Source organism: Lipotes vexillifer, unplaced genomic scaffold (assembly GCF_000442215.2).
Source record: "Lipotes vexillifer unplaced genomic scaffold, Lipotes_vexillifer_v1.1 scaffold386, whole genome shotgun sequence".
In the NCBI taxonomy this organism is placed as follows: domain Eukaryota; kingdom Metazoa; phylum Chordata; class Mammalia; order Artiodactyla; family Lipotidae; genus Lipotes; species Lipotes vexillifer.
Genome location: NW_006772588.1, coordinates 415,983 through 435,452, shown reverse-complemented (window position 1 = coordinate 435,452; position 19,470 = coordinate 415,983). Strand labels below are relative to the sequence as shown.

General features: G+C 39.6%; 1 protein-coding gene across 1 annotated transcript in view; it reads left to right on the top strand.

Annotated features, from left to right (window-relative positions):
- LOC103069416 (growth hormone receptor) overlaps positions 1 to 19,470 on the top strand; it is a 759,777-nt gene that overhangs the window by 706,628 nt on the left and 33,679 nt on the right. The window lies entirely within an intron of this gene.

Genomic DNA, 19,470 nt, shown 5'->3' with positions numbered 1-19,470 from the left:
AGTACTAGATTTTGTAGCACAGGTAGTTTTGACAACTATAGAGAATTCTGAACTTTCAAACTTCAAATTCTGAACTCAAGTTTTTTTACCTTAAAAAATAAAATATGGTCTTTAAAAGTAGGTCTTTAAAAATGATGACACTGCTACAGCATGAATTTTCAAAATTACAGTCTGTGTATGGTGGGTATGGCTACCGTGTCAGATGGGGTCTCTAGTCTAATGAGTGCCTGCTTTTAAAGACCATGTTCTTATTTCTTCTTTTTCTTACCCTATGATTTCACTGACCTAAATGGGTTTTACTACTGTTCATGTCACAGAGGCCAAAATGGGTTATTAAAATGGGTTATTGCTTTAAGAAGAAATTGAGATATTACTTTAGTTCATAAAACACTAGCAAAGTTATTATTTGATGCAGAATTGTAAGGAAGGTTTGTAATCATTGAGAGGAGCAAAAAAAAGAAAAACACAGATTGTTTACAGTTGCAGTGTTGAAGACATTCATCAGCAGACTTACTACCTGGAAATACTTTATTAACAAACACTTTACATATTTAAAATCATTAGTAATTCTCATAACAATCCTGCTACTATCCTTATGTAATGGATGAGGACTGTGCACAGGAGAATAAGTGACTTGCTCAAAGCGCGCATAGCTAAGAAGTACAGAGCTGCGATTCAAACCCAGGCGTCCTGACTCGGGCATGCTTGCTCATTACCACTGTTCTGTGCTGCCTCTGTATATCATCTTGATGTAGAACTCTTCTTCTAGAATAATGGGAAGTAGTGATATAAAGAGATTGACAGTATGGGCTTTGAAATAGGACTTCCTGGGCATGGTGCTTCTCATCTCTGGGTCAAGTTTTCCTATCTTTACCATGGGATACCATCAGTCCCCATCTCATCGTACTTGTTAGAAGGATTAAATGAGATAATACACCAAAAGCTCTGAGTACAGGGCCTGACATATGGCCTGTTCAAGAGCTAACAATAAGTATTAGCTCTTGGTATCATAATAAATGTATTAACATCAACCTTAGTATGTGAATTATGGTAGCCAAATTTCCTGGGTGAGAGATGATTAACATTTATTAAACAGGTACTTTTTAGAGTTTATCTCACAAAAATTCAGTAAGATAACTCTTACATTCCCATTTCACTGAATTTGAGAACACTCAGACCACAGGAAAATATATTATTTTCTAAAATCAAATAAGCAAGGATTCTAACTCAGAGAACACAGGCCCCAAAGCCTCAGCTCCTTCTACCACCCTTGTCTTGTTCTAAACCCCAGGTTTCTTCAGCCAATCCTTACATTGATCAAAAACACCAACGCAAAACAGAGGCAATAGGAAAACAGAGAAAAGAGAGAAAAATTAATATTACGCTTGTGAAATTACATCAGGGACATGGTAACAAATGTAGTACAGCTGTATTGGCTCACTGGGTAACAACCATGCTGCTCTGTGCTAAGACCTGTCTGAGCCCATAAATAAAGTTACATTAATAATTACGGTATGGTGAGAGACCACCCAGGAAGTCTTGGTTGATATAGGAAGTGGCAGCTGTGGCTCCTAATTGAGAGCTGTTGCTTCATGAATCAGTGCTGAACCATTGCTCCAGGGGGATAGTAAGTCTGCTCTGTCCATGGAAGATGTGAAGCTCAACAGCTGACCCGACCACTTGTCAATGTTGACGATCCTATAAATTTCTCGTAAGACGGGAACTCTACGTTCCAGTTCAAACCAAGTGAATATTTCCTGTTTGTTGACCTACAACTTCAAGGGTGCTAAGTCATCAGTTTAGAGAGATTCCTTTACTCCCCTTTGCTGTAAGGGTTATTATAGTTCTATTAAATGGTCATAAGGAATGCCTGCATATTTCCTTTTCACCAGATACAGTAGCCTTTCCCTCTTTATTCCTATCTCCTCTATACTTTTACTTTTTCTCTCATCTGTTTACTAATGGTACCCTGAATTTTAGAACCAGAAGGGTAGTGGCACAAAGGCAGTGGAAAATGTACTGGTTGTGAATTTCAGAGATCTGATGCAAATCCCACCTCTGCGTTATATTAGCTGAATGAATTTAGATAAGACTTTTAACCTCCCAAAGTCTTACATTCCCATTTATAAACTGCGGATAATACTGACTGCCTTCTATGGTTGCCTTGAGCATTAAATGTATGTGTTTCTGGAACATAGTTGCATGCAGTGTTAGCTGAATCTGTCCCAGTGCCCCTGCTCCCCATGTGGGCAAAGACACAATCTCAAAAGACCCAAAAGAGAGTGCCCTTCTCAAAGTGAAGATTTACAGTCTCTCCTTAAATGTAGCCATTCTTGTGTTTCATTTTCTTTATGAGCCAAAAGTGGTCTTATATCTTACTGAAGTTCATAACATGAATATAATACTGTCTTTGAAAGGAACGCCCTAATGACCTCAGGCCGGCAGGAAAACCTCTGATCTTGTCTCTTCTCCCTTTATGGTTACCAGACAACACATCCTGCCTGAGAGTTGAGACCCAAAAGTATACAAATCAACTAGGGGAATCAAAAATAGTGATTCCTAAGCCCCTCTCAGAGAATTGGTCAGGGGTGGGGCTCTGAAACTTAGATGTTTCTCAAGGTCCCCAGGTGGAGAGCACACTGGTCCCCCAGAGCCACTTTATATCTTCTGCAGCAGGATTTATGCAGACCGTTGATTGCAGCTCCACAAAGAAAAGGGAGCCAACATGGAGAAGACCACTGGGGCCATGGAAATGCCTCATCTGGGAGGGAAACTCCCCTTGTGCCTGCCCCAGAATGCCAGACGATTTTCTCCGTGACCACATCAACCTTTTATTTCTAAGCCATTCCTCATTCTCCTGTGCAGTTCAAAATACTGAATACATTTTTAGTAATTCTCTTGCTTATGAGCGTTCATTTGACAAGATTAATTATAGGAATAAACAGTTTATCCTGTAGTATCTTTCTGCTCTAATATCTGGGTCCTTCCTTCGCATATAGTTGCATTTTATCTGATGGGCAGATGCCTTCTCTTTAATATTCCTTGTACCTTTGCGCTTCCAACAGAGAATTCTTTAAGGATAAAGGCACTTGGAGAGCTGTAAGAGGGTAAGGTCCAGTTGTCTGCCCTGGACCTGTGTACCTAAATGTGTACCTGATAAGTTAAACCCGAAGAAGGGATGAAAGCAGAATAGAAAGAAATGGAAAGAGTTTGGATATCAAGAATTTTAAAAATTAACGCTCTGTATTAACCTTAGTAGAGTCCCTAAGCCTCTGGCTTCATCTTGTTCATTCATCTGTAAAACGATCATGCTCAAGTTATATAAGTTTGGATTCTGTATCCCATTAGTAAACTAATTTTTGAACAGGCTCACAAAATACGTGTTTACATATTTGTAAATTATGTATGTACAGTGTTCTAATATATTTTGTTCTAAAACATACATAAAAATATAAATTTTAAAGTCTTAAGTTAAACCGAGAAATATTCTACAATATTTTAATGTTTGATAGAATAAAATACTTCCTGCAATGTGTTCGAAGAAATTTACTTCTTCTGGAGGAGGACGTCTTCATTTAACAGTTTGTGAAACACAGTTTGAAGGTTGGGTCTCTGCTACATTTATTTCCATATTTTGTTTTAATGACAATCTCAGTCTCGTATCTGAAAAGTGCGAGATATACACCAAGTTAGGTGTTAAAAATAAATGAAGAGTAGTTGTAGAAGGTGTAAATCTATATTTCAAATAATGTTTAGGATAATTTCCCATTTTGGAAATCAGCTTCCTATCAAATTTGATTAGAGCTCTTCTGTGAGTAAGAAAAGCATCAGCTCAGCCATTGCCTTTTTGTTGACTTGGGCTGGCATTATTAGAATTACCTTCAATAAGAGATTTCTTTACATGAATATTTTTTTTCTTCAGTTTTTTTTAATTGAAGCAGAGTTGATTTACAGTGCTGTGCCAGTCTCTGCTGTACAGCAGAGTGACTCAGTTATACACAGATAGACATTCTTCTTTTTATATTCTTTTCCATTATGGTTTAGCACAGGATATCGAGTATAGTTCCCTGTGCTATACATTGGGACCTTATTGTTTTTCCATTCTAAATGTAATAGTTTGCATCTACCACCCCCAAACTCCCAGTCCATCCCTCTCCCTGCCCCCCACCCCCTGGGCAAACACAAATCTGTTCTCTATGTCCTATGAGTCTGTTTCCGTTTTGTAGATAGGTTCGTTTGTGCCATATTTTAGATTCCACATGTAAGTGATATCATTACATGAATATTTTTAAGTCGTTTGTTTACTACGTGATGATTAGGCCACCATAATATTAGTTTAATCTGTTTATCCACAAAATCAGCCATGTAGAACCTGTAAAAAAGAAAAAAACTGCTCTAACATGTTAAAAGAAGAGACAGGTAAAGGGACTACTCACCAACTCTCTGAATTGTTCCTACCCACTCTTCCTGCAGAATTCCTCTCATAACACATGTGACATGTGACTCTGAGACAAGCTGAATGAAGGCTCCATGTGAGTCTCCATGTTCATTATTAGTAAACCTTAATTTCCATGTTAGATAAACAGTACATATTAATGAAAGCTTTAGTGTGTTCTTTTCATTCCCAATGGATTATTTCACATGGTCCGTTTTGAAGACGATAACTTAGAGAATCTTTCAGTCCTCTTGGTGTTATGTAGCCTCTAATTTTTCTTAATTTCAAATACCTCTGCTGCCAGTATTTATAGCCTGCTTTTGTTAGTAGACATTTCTGTCCTGTGCATCCTAATGGTTATATCCTGCAGTATCTCTTCCCAGACATGTCTTTTCACTACTGTACATCCCCTGGCCTCTGATTATTGCTCTGCCTCTGATGGCCAGAGAAAAGATTCTGGAAATATATAAAATATTGTCCTACCTGCCAAAAGTCAGTGGTTGTACAGTTCAACATTGCAGCAATTCACCACAATTTTTAGCACCCTACTATGTGTAAGAAGGAACCTCGGTAAAAACAAGAACCACAACTTCAAGGATGTTTGAAAGCATGCAAGAGCTTAATGCTCATGGACTTTCACTTTATTCAGGCAAATTTAGACCCAATCTGTGTGTAGTTTCATTTTGTTTTCAATTTCCTAGTTAACTGACTATAAACCTAGGTACCTATTTGCTGCCATCTAGTGTAATAAAGTAGGTTAATTATGCATGGAATTCTGAAATCATTACATGGTTGAATGTTAGTACTTAAAACACTTCTTCATTTTGGTTTCTTAAAAGCTTTCAAAGTGCCTAATCAGTGACCGATTTTTCTTGTCACTGGGACCCTGGACTTGGTCTTAATATCGTCATAGAGTCTAGGGGTCAGGATCAAGCTTGGTTCACTCTATAAATGTGACACTTTGAAATGTGGTGTGAAGTAAATACATAATAATAATAATCAGGAGGCCATCATGTTTAGTGACCATGATTTTTACTTCATGGAGGCAGTGGAACACATAGCCTGGCTTCTTACCAGCTGTGTGACCTTGGCCAATTCATTTCTCTTTTGAACATCATTTCCTTCGTCTGTAAAGTGAAATGGTGGGCCTAGCTGACTGTCAGGGTCTCTTCCAGCTCTAAGAGTATGTGACAGCATGTAAACGCTCTTCTATTTGGAATTGCCAAAGTCATGTTCCCAGAATTCTTTTATGTCTGAAATAAATGCTGCTTCTCTGATTCTTCTATATGTTTATCCATCTTTTGGGTTATGGTTAGAAGTGAGTGGACATCTTGACTTGGAAGAGAGAAGGAAGCAAATGTGGACCATGGCTGTATGCCCTTTATTCTCGAGAGTTGCCCAATGGAAAGAAGTGAGTGGACATCTTGACTTGGAAGAGAGAAGGAAGCAAATGTGGACCATGGCTGTATGCCCTTTATTCTCGAGAGTTGCCCAGTGGAATGTTGTCCACCAGTGGATAAGCAGCCACTTCCCAATATGCATCTAACCTCCTCTCTTATCCCACAATGACAGCTTTAGAAGTATAATACTTGTTATAAATGACCAACATCCTAAATTGCACCCCCATTTTTTCTCTCTCCTTTCCCATCAGAACTTTCCTATGAAGGATTCTAGGTCTATGGTAACTCATACCGGTCTTACTTTTCTTTATGCAGTTCATTATAGCTACTACAGTATATCCTAAAATGTTTTATTTTCTGACCATTTCATATGTGTAAATCTTATTTCCCCAACCAGACTGAAAACTTCACAGAGGCGGGGACTATCATTAGTTTCTCATTTCCATGAGGGGATCTGGCACTGCTGTTCAGGGATACATATGGTTCTGATTATAAGGATGCTTTTCCTATTTGCTTTATATAAATGAGGGTAAAGGGTGAAGTACAAGGCCTTCTCAAACCAAGTACAGGACAGTTAATCTCTAAGCTGTAGTCTCTACAAGCTATCTAACAGCTCATAGAAGCTGATAAATCTCTAAGCCTAATGCCAAAAAACAACCTCACCATAAAGAGAAAACCCAAATCAAACTGAAAGAGTGCAGCATATGAGGAAAACCGTTTTGCAATGAGAAAAATGTGGATTCAGATCCCAGCTTTGCTACTCACTGTTTTGTTTTTTTGGCTGAAAATGATTTACCTTTTCTGAAGTTAAGCTTCCTCATCTATAATATGAAGGTTATCATACTCTCATACAACATTCCTCACAGAAGAGTTGTCAAGACGAGACGAGAAACATAGGGCAAGAACTTAGCACATAGTAGGAGCTCAATTAATGGTAGTCAGAAAGAACTTTTATGCATTAAGTAAAATGCTTTTACTTATATACAATAAAAAATATTCAATTTAAATGTAAGCATGCAATTTCAATATAATCAGGGCATTTGTAACTGAGGTACTAAAATGAGTGGTACATTCCCACAGAGCAGCGGTTCTTACCAGGGATGATTCTCTCTCCCAGGGGACATTTGGCAATAGCTAGAGACATTTTGGTAGTCACAGCTGAGGGAGAGGGGAGTGCTGCTGGCATCTAGTGGGTGGAGACTAGCAGTGATGCTACGCATCCCACCCGGGGTTCTAAACATCCTGCACAGGATAACCCCCTCAACAAAGAAGTAGCTGATCCAGAATATCAACAGTGCTGAGGCTGAGAAACCCTGCCATAGAACCTAGAGAACCCATTACTTCTGACATAAATTTGGTTTGCATTTGAGACTGCCTGGATGCCTGAATAGGGAGGGAGCGTCCACTTTCGTGGATTCTGCATAGATTTGCCTAGTCCTAAATGTCTTTCTATGTGAACCATTTCGGTGTTTCAGATTCTCATTGTGCACCATAATTTTAGGCTGAATCATTACAATGTATAAAGCCCTGTTACATTTCAAAAATATCCTTGGAACTCAACAGATGAAGGAGTAAGGATCTACTAATCCACATGAATAAAAACAATGAGAGCTTCGTATGCAATTTTAAATTTGGTGAGTTCGTTCTCTCTAATAATGGTGCTGGTTCTTTGTTGAAAATCAATCCTGTGCCAGGTACTTTATGTAAATATTCTGATTTAATTTTCAGCAACTGTGCAGGTACTTTGCTTTCATTTTGCACATGGGAAAACTGGGGCTTAGAAACTTTATGTAATATTTCTAGCAAGTTGCACATCTGAGATTCAAACCTAAATCCAGCTGGCCTTCAAGCCTTGCTCTTTCTACTGCTCCCTACTGCCCCTATCCACCAAGGGTCTAAGATTGGAAACAGGGATGGGTGTGTTTTAGAGGAAATAAGGTAGGAGAGAAACTTTTATAAAGATTAAGGGGCTCTGCTCAGGAAGGTTAGATTGGGTCTCCTGCTGAGGGGCCCTTGAGTGTCCACGAGCTAGGTGAAAACTCCTAGCTTTCTCAGGACCAGTGCACCAGAGAGAATGGATTCGTTGAAATGGGGGTTACCTCTATACCTCGATTTATACAATTTGCCAATTTAGCAACTTTTTTTTAGGTCTTCTGTGTTTAAGCCTGATACAATACATTTTCCAAATTCTTCCTTTTTAACTAAATATGTTTTTCCTTTGAAATCAGTTCTTCCATCTAAACAAGTACTGTCAAATAGAAATATGACAGCTACATAGGAAATTTTAAATTTTCTATTAACCATATTAAAAGAGTAAAGAAATAGGTAAAAATTTTTTATAATGTATCTTATTTAGCCCAGTATATTCAAAATATTATAATTTCTACATGTAATCAATCTAATAAAAATGGTATTGTGATATTTTACATTATTTTTTCATAATCTTCAAAATCCAGTGGGTATTTTACATTTACAGCACACTTGGGATGCTAAATTTTCAGAGAAATGAAATGTCCTACTGAAACAAAGTTATATTTAAGGAAAAACTTCTTTGCTTTTACTTTTAAATGTAAATTAATTAAAATTGAATAAAATTTAAAACTAGTTTCTTGGTTGCAGTACCCCATTTCAAGCGTTCGATATCCATGTGATGCTAGCGGCTACCGTATTGGACAACACATCTAAATTCTTGCCCCTCAGAATATGGCCACCAGAAGCAGCATTAGTAGCATGTGGGAACTTGTCACAAGTGCAAAAATCTCAGGCCCTACCAACTGAAGCTGCATTTTAACAAGATTGCCAGGTGATGTCTACACGTGTTAAAGTTTGAAAAGCATCTCTCTAAAAATACCGCGGATCTCTCCAACAAAGAGTCCAGAAAGAGTGAATAAATGAAGAACTGTGAGAGCTTAGGAAATTCAGTGCCAGGGCTTCATATGATGTGTTCTGCTGAGAAGCTGTAGTTTCCCACAAAGGCAGCCATGGCTGTTCTACTGTGTGGACTGACACGGGCCATCCTGGAGCCTGGAACTGGCTCTGCTCCCAGGATCTATGGCACAGAATCTAACACTAACTTCCATGACTCCCACAATTAAGGCAGCTGTACTCTCAATGCCATATATGCTTGAAACTGCAACTTTAGAACCCCTGAAACACAGCTGCAAGCATATGTTTCTGCTCTACACAGTGGAATTTACGGCTGGACCTTCTTGGGAGACCCCAGGGAGACCACCCCCAGAGGGGCTTGTGCTGTCTACCACACTGCCACCTCTGAGAGCCGGGGTTGATCTAGTTCGCCTCGGAGATTCAATGCATGCTGCTTTGCCTTGCTAACCCTTATTTGGTTTGTTTTTCACAGGACTCAGCATTTGAGGGGCCTTTCAATACATTTGCTTAAGGAATTTATTATACTAATCTAACATAGAAGCTCATTGTTCTGACTCAGTAGTTATCAACCCTGCTTGCCATTAGCACCTGGGGCATTTTAAAAAAAATACCAAAGCCCAGGCATCATCCCAGTCTTTTTTGTTTTTTTCACCCCATACATTGAGAGTAGTGTTGTTGTTGTTGTTTTTAAGATATAATTGCCATAACACTGTATAGGCATCACCTAATCTAATTAAATTAGATCTCTGGAATGTAGTTTGTTAAAGATCCCCAGGTGATTCTAATGTGCAGCCGGAGATGAGAACCACTGGTCCAGTTTGAAAGAGCCCTCAGCTGGCAGTCAGGTGCCTTAAGTCAATGCTTCTCAATCTTTAATGTGCCTACGGATAACCTGGGAACTTGTTAGAATGTAGATTCGGATTCAGCACGTAGGAAGGTAAATAAACCTAACTTTGTGTACGGATGTGTCCCTAGTGGCATTTGGTTGGTGACTATCATCAGCCTTTTTCCATCGTAGCAAACTAGGATAAGTTATTCACTCTCTCCTTACTCCTCTTTGAAGCTTTCCTCTCTCTCCACCCTCAGCTCTTAGTAATCACAACTTTCTTTGATTTCCTAAAGCAATTATTATCTTTATTTGGGCTCCCTTTTATTGTTAGTTACTTCTCATATGCACATGTATCATTTCCTGTACTTCTTACAGTTCTTCAAAGGCAGAATCCATGTGTCATGTTATTTTTATAATTCCCACAACACCTGAAAGAGTGCCTTACACATAATAGGTGCTGCATAAATGCTTCTTGATTAATGGAATATCTATGTGAAAGTCTCTTTAAAATCCCAAAGGACTTAAAAATGCAAGATGTTTTTCTTTGTTGAGCAGAAAAAAAAAAGTTCAGATGGGCAAGGTGGTAGAGGAGATTAGAGATTTCAATTTTTGTGTTAGCTTTTTTCATTCTGGCTACATGTTTGAATTTTGGAGAACTACTTTGTAATTTAATGGTTTTAATTATTTCTTTGGAAGAGGACATTATTCACATCTTAGACCAGATAATTCTTTGCTGTGGGGACTGTCCTGTGCATTGTAGGTTGTTTCACAGCATCCCTGGCCTCTACCTGCTAAATGCCCGTGTCATCCCTCCCCCAGCCATGACAATCAAATATGTCTCCAGCAAACAGCTGCTGGGAAGGAAACTCATCCCTGGTTAAGAATCCTTGGTTTAGAAGAATGAAGTATGACGCAGCTGCCTTACTGCAGCAGTAAATGCCTTTAAAAATTAACACACACACACACACACACACACAAGAATGACAAGCTGTGTTCCTGAGAAACATGTATAAGCACTTATAGAAAAATGTTCTCTCATTGCATTTTGGAAGCCATGGCTATGTATACCATATTTATCTTTGCATGTGTCATATTGGTCATTCTTTAATGGAAATAGAAATATATACATGAAACATTTAAAAAATCTGAATATACACTTAAGAATTCAAACATGGGGTGGGAGTAATTTCACCAAGTAAGAAAATGTACACAGAGCAAAAGTTATTAGGAAAGAATGACCAGGCTGATTCTCTCTCAGGGAGCTGGCCCAGCCTCTTTATATAACATAGTCTGTCTGCTGTGCCATCATCCTTGGACCGAATATACTGTTTCAGCAAGTGATGATGTTAAGCTGAAGCCTGGCACACAAACAGGTGTTCAATGATTGTTTGTTGGGCTTCCCTGGTGGTACAGTGGTTGAGAGTCCGCCTGCCAGTTCAGGGCACACGGGTTCGAACCCTGGTCCGGGAAGATCCCACATGCCATGGAGCAACTAAGCCGGTTCGCCACAATTACTGAGCTTGTGCTCAAGAGCCTGCGAGCCACAACTACTGAGCTGGCGTGCCACAACTACCGAGCGGGCGTGCCACAACTACTGAAGCCCACGCGCCTAGAACCCATGCTCCGCAACAAGGGAAGCCACCTTAATGAGAGGCCTGCGCACTGCAACGAAGAGTTATCCCCCCGCTCACTGCAACTAAAAAGAAAGCCCGCGTGCAGCAACGAAGACCCAAGGCAGCCAAAAATAAATAAATAAATAAACAAATATGATTGTTTGTTGAATAAATGAACAAACGAATGAACGCATGTTGAATGTGCCTGTGAATCTAAAACTAAGAAGCTTTGGTGTGCCCATTACAAAAGACCCTGTTTTATGGCATTTGAAACTCCAAACCTTAGAAGTGAAATTACATAGAAGACTGTATCATCATCAGTGAGAATTAAATGGCCTCGACAAAATTACAAGACAAGGAAAATAAAGGCTCATTCATCACTTGGTTTCTTCTGGCGATAGAAGGCTCCCCTGAGACTTTAGGAGGTTCGTGTTTTTCATGACAGAGATTTGACTTTGGCAAAGCATGGCTATACTTTTAGGCTTGGATGAGAATATCCCCACATGTACTTTACCCTCCCATTCCTGGCGAAGAACTTGCACGGGAGACCCAAACGAGAGGCTCCAGTGGTGGGAACAAGCAGGATGCCTTCTGGGCTCAGAGGGGAAAGGATGATATCAGTCAGTGGTTCTTGAATTCTGCTCTACTTCAAAATCACTGGGGAACTTGGAAGAATCCTATGCCCAGGTAACTAAATTGGTGATTCCATAAATTACCAATGAAAGTAGACTCTCAAAGGCTAGAGCTCAGGCATTGGTATTTTTTTCTCATTTCCCAGGAGATTCCAGCATATGATGTGTTAATTTTGTCTGTAGCTCCTCTGCCAGCTACTGATTTTCCAGAATTTGGATCATCTCATTGAAAAGAACCTGACAACATCATTCACAAGTGCTTCGGTTAAGTTTCATTTAGGACATTTTCATATGATCAAGGGAGCCAGTAGTGTCTTCTGTGCAGTGAGTTACAATTCCCTATTTTATGACAGTGGTGTGCCTAAACTAATGATAGGGATTCTTAAATTGAAAAAAATGACTGTCCAATAGAGGATAAGAAGAAATAAAAATTAAATTATATGTATAAATTTTAGTGTTAAGTATAATTTCTTGCTTTATACATTTTAGATCATGTTATTACTGAGATAAAATTCACATAATATAAAGTTTGCCATTTTAACCATTTTAAAGTAGTTTTTAGTGTATTCACAATGTTGTGCAACCATCACCACTACCTAATTCAAGTTGAACATTTCCATCAGTTCTACATAAAACCCTATACCCATTACTAGTGACTCCCAATTTCCCTCCCCTTCATTCCCTAGCAACTACTAATCTACTTTCTATCTTAATGGATTTGTCAATTCTGGAAGTTCTATTCAAATGGAGTAATACAATATGTGGCCTTTTTTGTCTGGCTTTTTTCACTTAATAAAATATTTTCAAGGTTGTAGCATGTATCAATATTTTATTTCTTTCTATGGCTGACGAATATTCTATTACATGATTACACTACATTTTGTGTTTTATCCTCTCATCTGGTGATGAACACTTGGGTTGTTTCCACTTTTTTATTATTATGAATAATGAAGCTATGAATATAATTGTACAAGTTTTTATGTGAGCCTATGTTTTCAGTTCTCTTGGGTACCTACCTAGGACCAGAATTGCTGGGTCATGTGGTAACTCTGTGTTTAACTTTTGAAGAATGATTACACTGTTTTTCTACAGTGTGGCTGTATCAGTTTACATTCCTACTGGAGGCTCCAATTATTCCACATCTTCTTGCTTTATATTTTAATTATTTGATTATTATCTAGGATGTCCCTTACCTTAACCAAACAGAAAATAAATCTTACTAAATTTAATGCTAATTGTTTCTTTGACATCTCAAAACCGTGATATACAGAATACTTTTTTCTTGAATAATGAAACTATGGCAGTTCTGTTTCCTGAGTCAGTTATCCTGCAGGGCAGTAAGTACGTGTCTTTGAGGTGATGCCCCTGTTTCCGTCTTCCAGCAGGCTACCCTGTTGGAACTCGGGGCTGCTGGAGCTGCCTTGGTACATCCCCCCTCTAGCCAGAGAAAAGAACACCATGGAAAATAGTGCCCACACCCTTCCACCCAAGAAGCCCTATTAGTAGTCACAACAGTTTTAAGAGAATTGATGGGAGAAGAGAGAAAAATCTTAGATCATATATTCTGTCCAAGAGAATTCAGTGAAATAATGTGAAAGCGCTAAGTAAGCTAAATGCACCAGATAAATGCTGTGGAGAAGAAAGGAAAGATGATTGATTAATGCCCCTGAATGTTCAAAACTAGGATTAATTATGTTCAGCTGCAGCTATTTAAGAAGAGAAGTAAATATATTTTATAATGAAAATGTTCCGTGAAAACTTAACTAAAACAACAAAACCAGTTTTGGTGAAAAGATAAATGCTTAAATGCTAATAGAACTGCATGTACAGCTCTATGCACAACATTTCCTGACGTTGCCATACAGACGAGCTATCCATAGAGGCTGCATCCAGTTAAGTTCCCTGCCAGACCACATGTGCTGCAAATACTTTTCCAAGACACTGCAAAGTTCACTCGATTTGACATTCATCTTAAATTAACTGGACATGTTTACTAAGCCTTTATTTTAGTCAACCTTACAATGTTTTAATTAATGTTTTAATGCACCAAGAATCCATTGTTAAAGCATACTAGCGTTTACTTTAAAATAATAAAAAAGAAAGAAATGAGTAGTTCAGGGGAGATCTTGTGAATTCTTGTTCCCAACTCTAAGCCACTAAGTGCCTAAGCAGAAGATTTTACAGCTGTGCCTTCTTCAATTCCACAGAGAACCACAAAGGAAATCAACTGTGAGGGTGAATTGCTTATGTTCAGTATTGTCCAATACAAAATACTTATTAAATTCTTTGCCAGTTTCCAACATTAAAGCTTTTTTTGCCAACAGTTTTATGAACTAAGTAGTTGCAGTTTCATAACCACTTGGCAGTTCCATAGGTTAAAAAAAAATAGCCTACCAGACTTTTAAAAGATGTGTTCTTTGACACCATATTATCTAGAAGGCAGTTACTTTTGACAAGAGTGATCAACTAGAAAGTTTACAGATTTCTTTTACCATATTTTGACAGGCCAGCATCCATCAAGGACAAGACCTTTGGTGAAAGGGGGTGTAAGATGCTCTAAGGTAAAGGAATCACTGAATTCCTGAAGCTCTTCAAGTAGAAAAGTGCTTTGGAAATGACAGGTGTACTTAGCAGAAGGATGCGTGGCCTCAAAGCAGAGCTTCATGAGGGAGGACTCTTCATAAGGGAGGACTCTTCATAAGGAAGCTGGGCAAGGGGTTCTTCCCCCTCCACCTAAGTGTTTACAAGCACTGTGCAAAACGCGGTGCCCCTCAGTCCAGAACCTGGTCCCTAGGAAGCCCCAGGAAATATTTAGGCTTTACAAAAAAAATAAAAGGTAGCATTTTAGAAATACAGTTCAACCGCTTGGCCCATTCCATTTATTTATTTATGAAGTTCATTTATCTGTTCTATAAAATTGTTTTCTTCAGTATGTCTTTGCAGGTTTTAATTCTTAATCATATTAAGGACTATTGTTTTGTTTTCTTTCCTTTCCTTACTGTTTGTCTATGCTGCCCAACTCAAAAGGAAATTCTCAACTGGTTGTGTTCAGTTAGACTTTGGTCAGAGGGCAAGGTTGTCTCTTCACAAGGTATTAAGTCCCCAGCCTCTCTGTTCAGGGGTGATAACAACTGGCCAGGACTGTTGACAGCAGTTGAATCACACGACGGGCTGCAGTGGAGGTTGTACATTTAAGGGCAAATGGCTGCTGAGTGCCTTCCCCTCCACGACCTGGAGCTCTCGGAAGGTTGTCCTTTCCTCCCAAAGACTCCTTTCCTTCCAGCCTTCCCCTCCCACTTCAATTGCTTCTCTTCTTCCTTCTCTTCTAACCCCAAACCCCCAGGCACACGTTGGGAACTTGTATGTGATTTCATTTGGCTTTTGTTTCTGCTTTGTCATGAGTTGAGGATAGAAAAGCATGACTGGTGAGAGAACGGAGGGTAAGAAGGCAGATGACTGTCTCAGTATGTAACAGCTGTTCGACGTCTGTGTACGGCCCAGGAAGATCATGTTCCTCCAAGGCGAGAGCCACCGGGCAGGAAAGGAGGCCCAGCCAATCTGGCTGACAAAATCAGGCACGGTCAATGTCAAAGGTGATGTGCTGCAAACAGCGGCACCTCCCAGCGCCTCTGATGCCGTCCCTCTGTCATCGTAGGTTTGAACATAACGTCATTCCATTGACTTTTCAAAACTTGAATTTAGTAAAACTCTCTTCAAGATTTCTAAATAATAATTTCAGTAGGAATATCAGTTTAACTTATTCTTAGTTAGTTCTTATTACCAGTTTATAGCCCATCAGAAATTTGGGCAGGTTTAGCATTTAGATGTATCATTTCACACATATATTTAAAATATCTCTTAGTTCTCCAAGCGTTCATTGTGAACAATTATTATACTCTTTTAAGGTCATAATTAATTCACATCCTTCCCACACCCTCCAGAATTTGGCTCAAAGGAGGTTACACCTTTGGCTCAAAGGAGGTCACTCTTGATCTGCAGCTCTGCTAGAACTGGTCAGAGAACCTCATAATGTGGAAAGGTAACTTTTCAGTGCTTACGTATAACTTTATTTCTCTACATCAGTGGCTCTCAACCTGGGCTACCTATTGTTTAAAAAAATCTCAATACCCAGGCTGCACCCCTGACAGATTGGGTCAAGCCTCTGGGAGTAGACCAAGGCATCAGTATTTTCTTAAAACTCCTCAGTTGATTCCAATGTGCAGTCACAGTTAGGAAATGCTGCTCTTAGGGCTTGCCAGGTTACAGATTTCTGAGAGTTTAGTTAAGAGCACATCTGAGCTTGTCATCTTTCCTTTCTGGGAATTTCTTGAGAAGCAGTAGAGAATTGTCTAACAAAAAAGCTACTATTTTTTTTACTAGTGCTGAGAGTTTAGACGAAATCACAAGGATTTGTGTTTTAGTCCCACCTCTGCAAACAACAGCAATATAAACACAGGCAACTCACTTAACTTCTCGGAACCCCAGTTTCACCCATGTCTAAGTGGAAGTGGTACCCACCTTCTAGAACTGTTAGCAGTATTAAAGGAGATTACATAAATATTCAACATGATGTAATATGTAGCATGATGTATGAAACATAGTAATGATAACAAAGCAAATATGTCACTACAATCCTTATTTTCAAAATGAAACCTCCAAAGAGAGAATAAAAGTGAATCCCAAGGTTATGGTCAAGATTTTTGAATGCTCATCAGTGTTAACACATTAACATTTCTTCAGGATGTGGGACCACTTGAATGGAATACTCATTTCTCTTAGAATTACTTTAGGGCCAAAGGTGGCTTCTCTTGTCCATTGAAACATTCTTTTAAGAGATGTTTTTAAGAGTGCACTACTCTGTCTGTAGGTTTAGGCTAAAAAAACATCACGAGAGTAGGAAGTATTTCTAGTCTAGAAATGACTGTGTGTGGCTCATCAGAGAGGACCTCAGAGTGTATGGTAGCCATTTATTGCCTTCATAGTGAAACACAAAACAAGTTTCTGCTGGGATTTTCAGATGTAATAGACAGGTGCTCATTTTAAGGTCAGGCCAGCACCTCTCAGACTTGGGAAACCTGAGCATGACTCAAAGGAACTGGACTTGAGGAAGGTTGAATGTCTTCAGCCACAGTGATAACAGCTGAAGCAGGAGGTGTCTGAGCAAGAGAGAAGCAGCCAGTTGTATTACAGTTCTTCTTGCCTCCAGAAGAGAAGTTACCCACTTTCCCACACTCACTGTGACATATTCCATTTGCTAAGAAAAGTGGTTTATGTCATTCTTAAACACTGCTCTGAAGTTCTGATATATATTGAATTTGTTTATTATATCAATATATCAACAGCCTTCAGATATTTACTATGGGTAATATTTTTCCCTATCCATACTCCAAATTAATCCATCAGCTGGGTTCTCTGCCTCAGATTCTCTCACAAGGCTTTACTCAAAGTGCCAGCGAGGGCCGTGGTCTCATCCGAAGTCTGAAATGGGGAAGGATCGGCTTCCATGCTCACTTCCATGGTTGTTTCCCAGGACTCAGTTCTTGGAGGGTTGTTAGACTGAGGGCCTCAGCGTCTTGCTGGTTGTGGACCAGAGGCCACCCTCCATTCTTTGCCCTGTGGTTCTCACTAACATGGCAGCTTGCTTCAGCAAAACCAGCAAGAGACTAAGTCAGCTAGCAAGACAGAAGTCACAATCCTTTGTAACCTAATCACAGATGTGACATCCCCTCAATGCTATCATATTCCATAGGTTCGAGGCAAGTTACTCAAGGGGAGGAAATATTCAAGGTTGTGGGTAGGGATCCTTCAAGGAGGGTTCAAGGAGGCAGGGATCCTTGGGGCCATCTGAGAGGCTGTCTGCTACAGCACCTAGCAGCACATACCCAGCCATAAGAGAAAGAAGGAAGGAAGGAGAGAAGGAGGGTGCAAGGAAGGAGAAAGAAAGGAGGAGGATAGGGAAAGGAAGGCAGGCAGTGAAAGACAGACATCAAAAAAGACAAAAAAGTAGCTTTGCTGCACTGCGCCTACATCGGGATTCCTCCGTGGGCACGTATTTCATCACATTAGCACCACAACCATGAATTTCCTATTTCTTATTTAGAATGCAGGATAATATGGGCCTTTCTGTATATCTGGAGTTAAAAGGAAACAGAATAAACAAGAATAGTAAGTTTAAGCAAGCGAAATGTGTTTCAAATTAATTCTTTTTAAGTTGTTTTTCCCCCAGCTAGCAAAGTATTTTTTTTTCCCTTCATGTTTCAAGTTTTCAGATTAGGTTTATTATTCTTGCCATTATGTGGCAGGCTTACTGCACAGGGAATATAGGAACCTGGATGGTGTTTGCATTTGGTGTTCTCTGGTGGTTTGGGCTCCAATGCCAAAATTATGTTTTGATCCTGTAGATTGTTATTAGTGGTTGTATATGTCACTTAATTGTAAAAGTGAAGTTGTAAAGTACCTTGGATCTCATCTATTCCAGACTCTCTATTGAGAAAACTGAGGTCCAAATGACTTGAGAAGTTCAAGGCTAAATAGTATCAGAGCTGAGACTACATCACAGATCTCTCAATTTGAAATCTGGTGTATTTCCTCTTCTCACATTCTGTGCAAAAAAAACAGTCAGAATGTGCAATCCTCCCCTCAACCCTGCAGGCGTTAAAACATGTTAGTTGTGGTTTAAATGTGGTTTTTTTAGCACTGATTTTCTGGAAGGATCTAAAAGCTACTTCCAGTGCTTCAGCTAATAGAAGAAGGAGCTTTTCCAGGAACTCTACTGTATAATAGTTGCTTGCCTAAAGAAACATACACCTTTTTCATTTGTAATAGATTACACAGGCTCCAGGGCTTCAGTGCTCTGAGTGGGTTCATAAACATTGACCACAGTCTCCAAAATGGCCACGGAAGTCAGAAGAACAATGAAAATTGATATACAAAAATTGATTTTACCTCAGACCTGCTGCACATTCATAGCTGCAGTTTTCATAGATGCAGAGGAGTTTGGCTAAGATCCTAACACACAGGAGTCTTTCTCCACTTCCCAAATTAGAATTGACACGTATATATATGCACAAGTTGTTGAAAGTAGGTATCTATTTAATGATACCTATTTAATGAGTTTACTGGCTGAATCTTTGAAAAGAATGCAAACATTAGCGACTTTATCAAACATCTGTAAAAAGAGAAAAGCCTCTGTGGTTCTCTGGGGCCCACCTGGTGCCAACGCAGCCATCCATGGTGGGCAGCTGCCACCATGCACGTTGCTGGGCACACTTCAGGTGCCTGCCTAGGTTTCTCAGAAGTCAGGTGAGGACCCTCAGCCCATGTGCAGATGCAGCCTAGAAGTTCAGTGGCATTAACACCTCCAGGGCAGCCCTCAACCGATGGGAGTTGGTGCATAAACGCCCTGGGCTCCCATCATTGTCGAGGACACAGGGAAGGCACACTCTTCACAGCTTCTCAAAGGGACCTCTGTGGGGTTGGACCCCTGTCAGCCACTATGGGCATGAGCCGAAGAGCAGACACTTTGCTAACTGTTTTCCCTTCCCCATGCCCCTCTCTCCCTTTCCTGGGGTCACCCTCCAAATAAACTGCCTGTGCCCAAATCCTCATCTCTAGCTCCGGTTTCTTAAACAGGCCCCAAGAAATAATGTTGGAAATAAAGACAAAATGGTCTGTC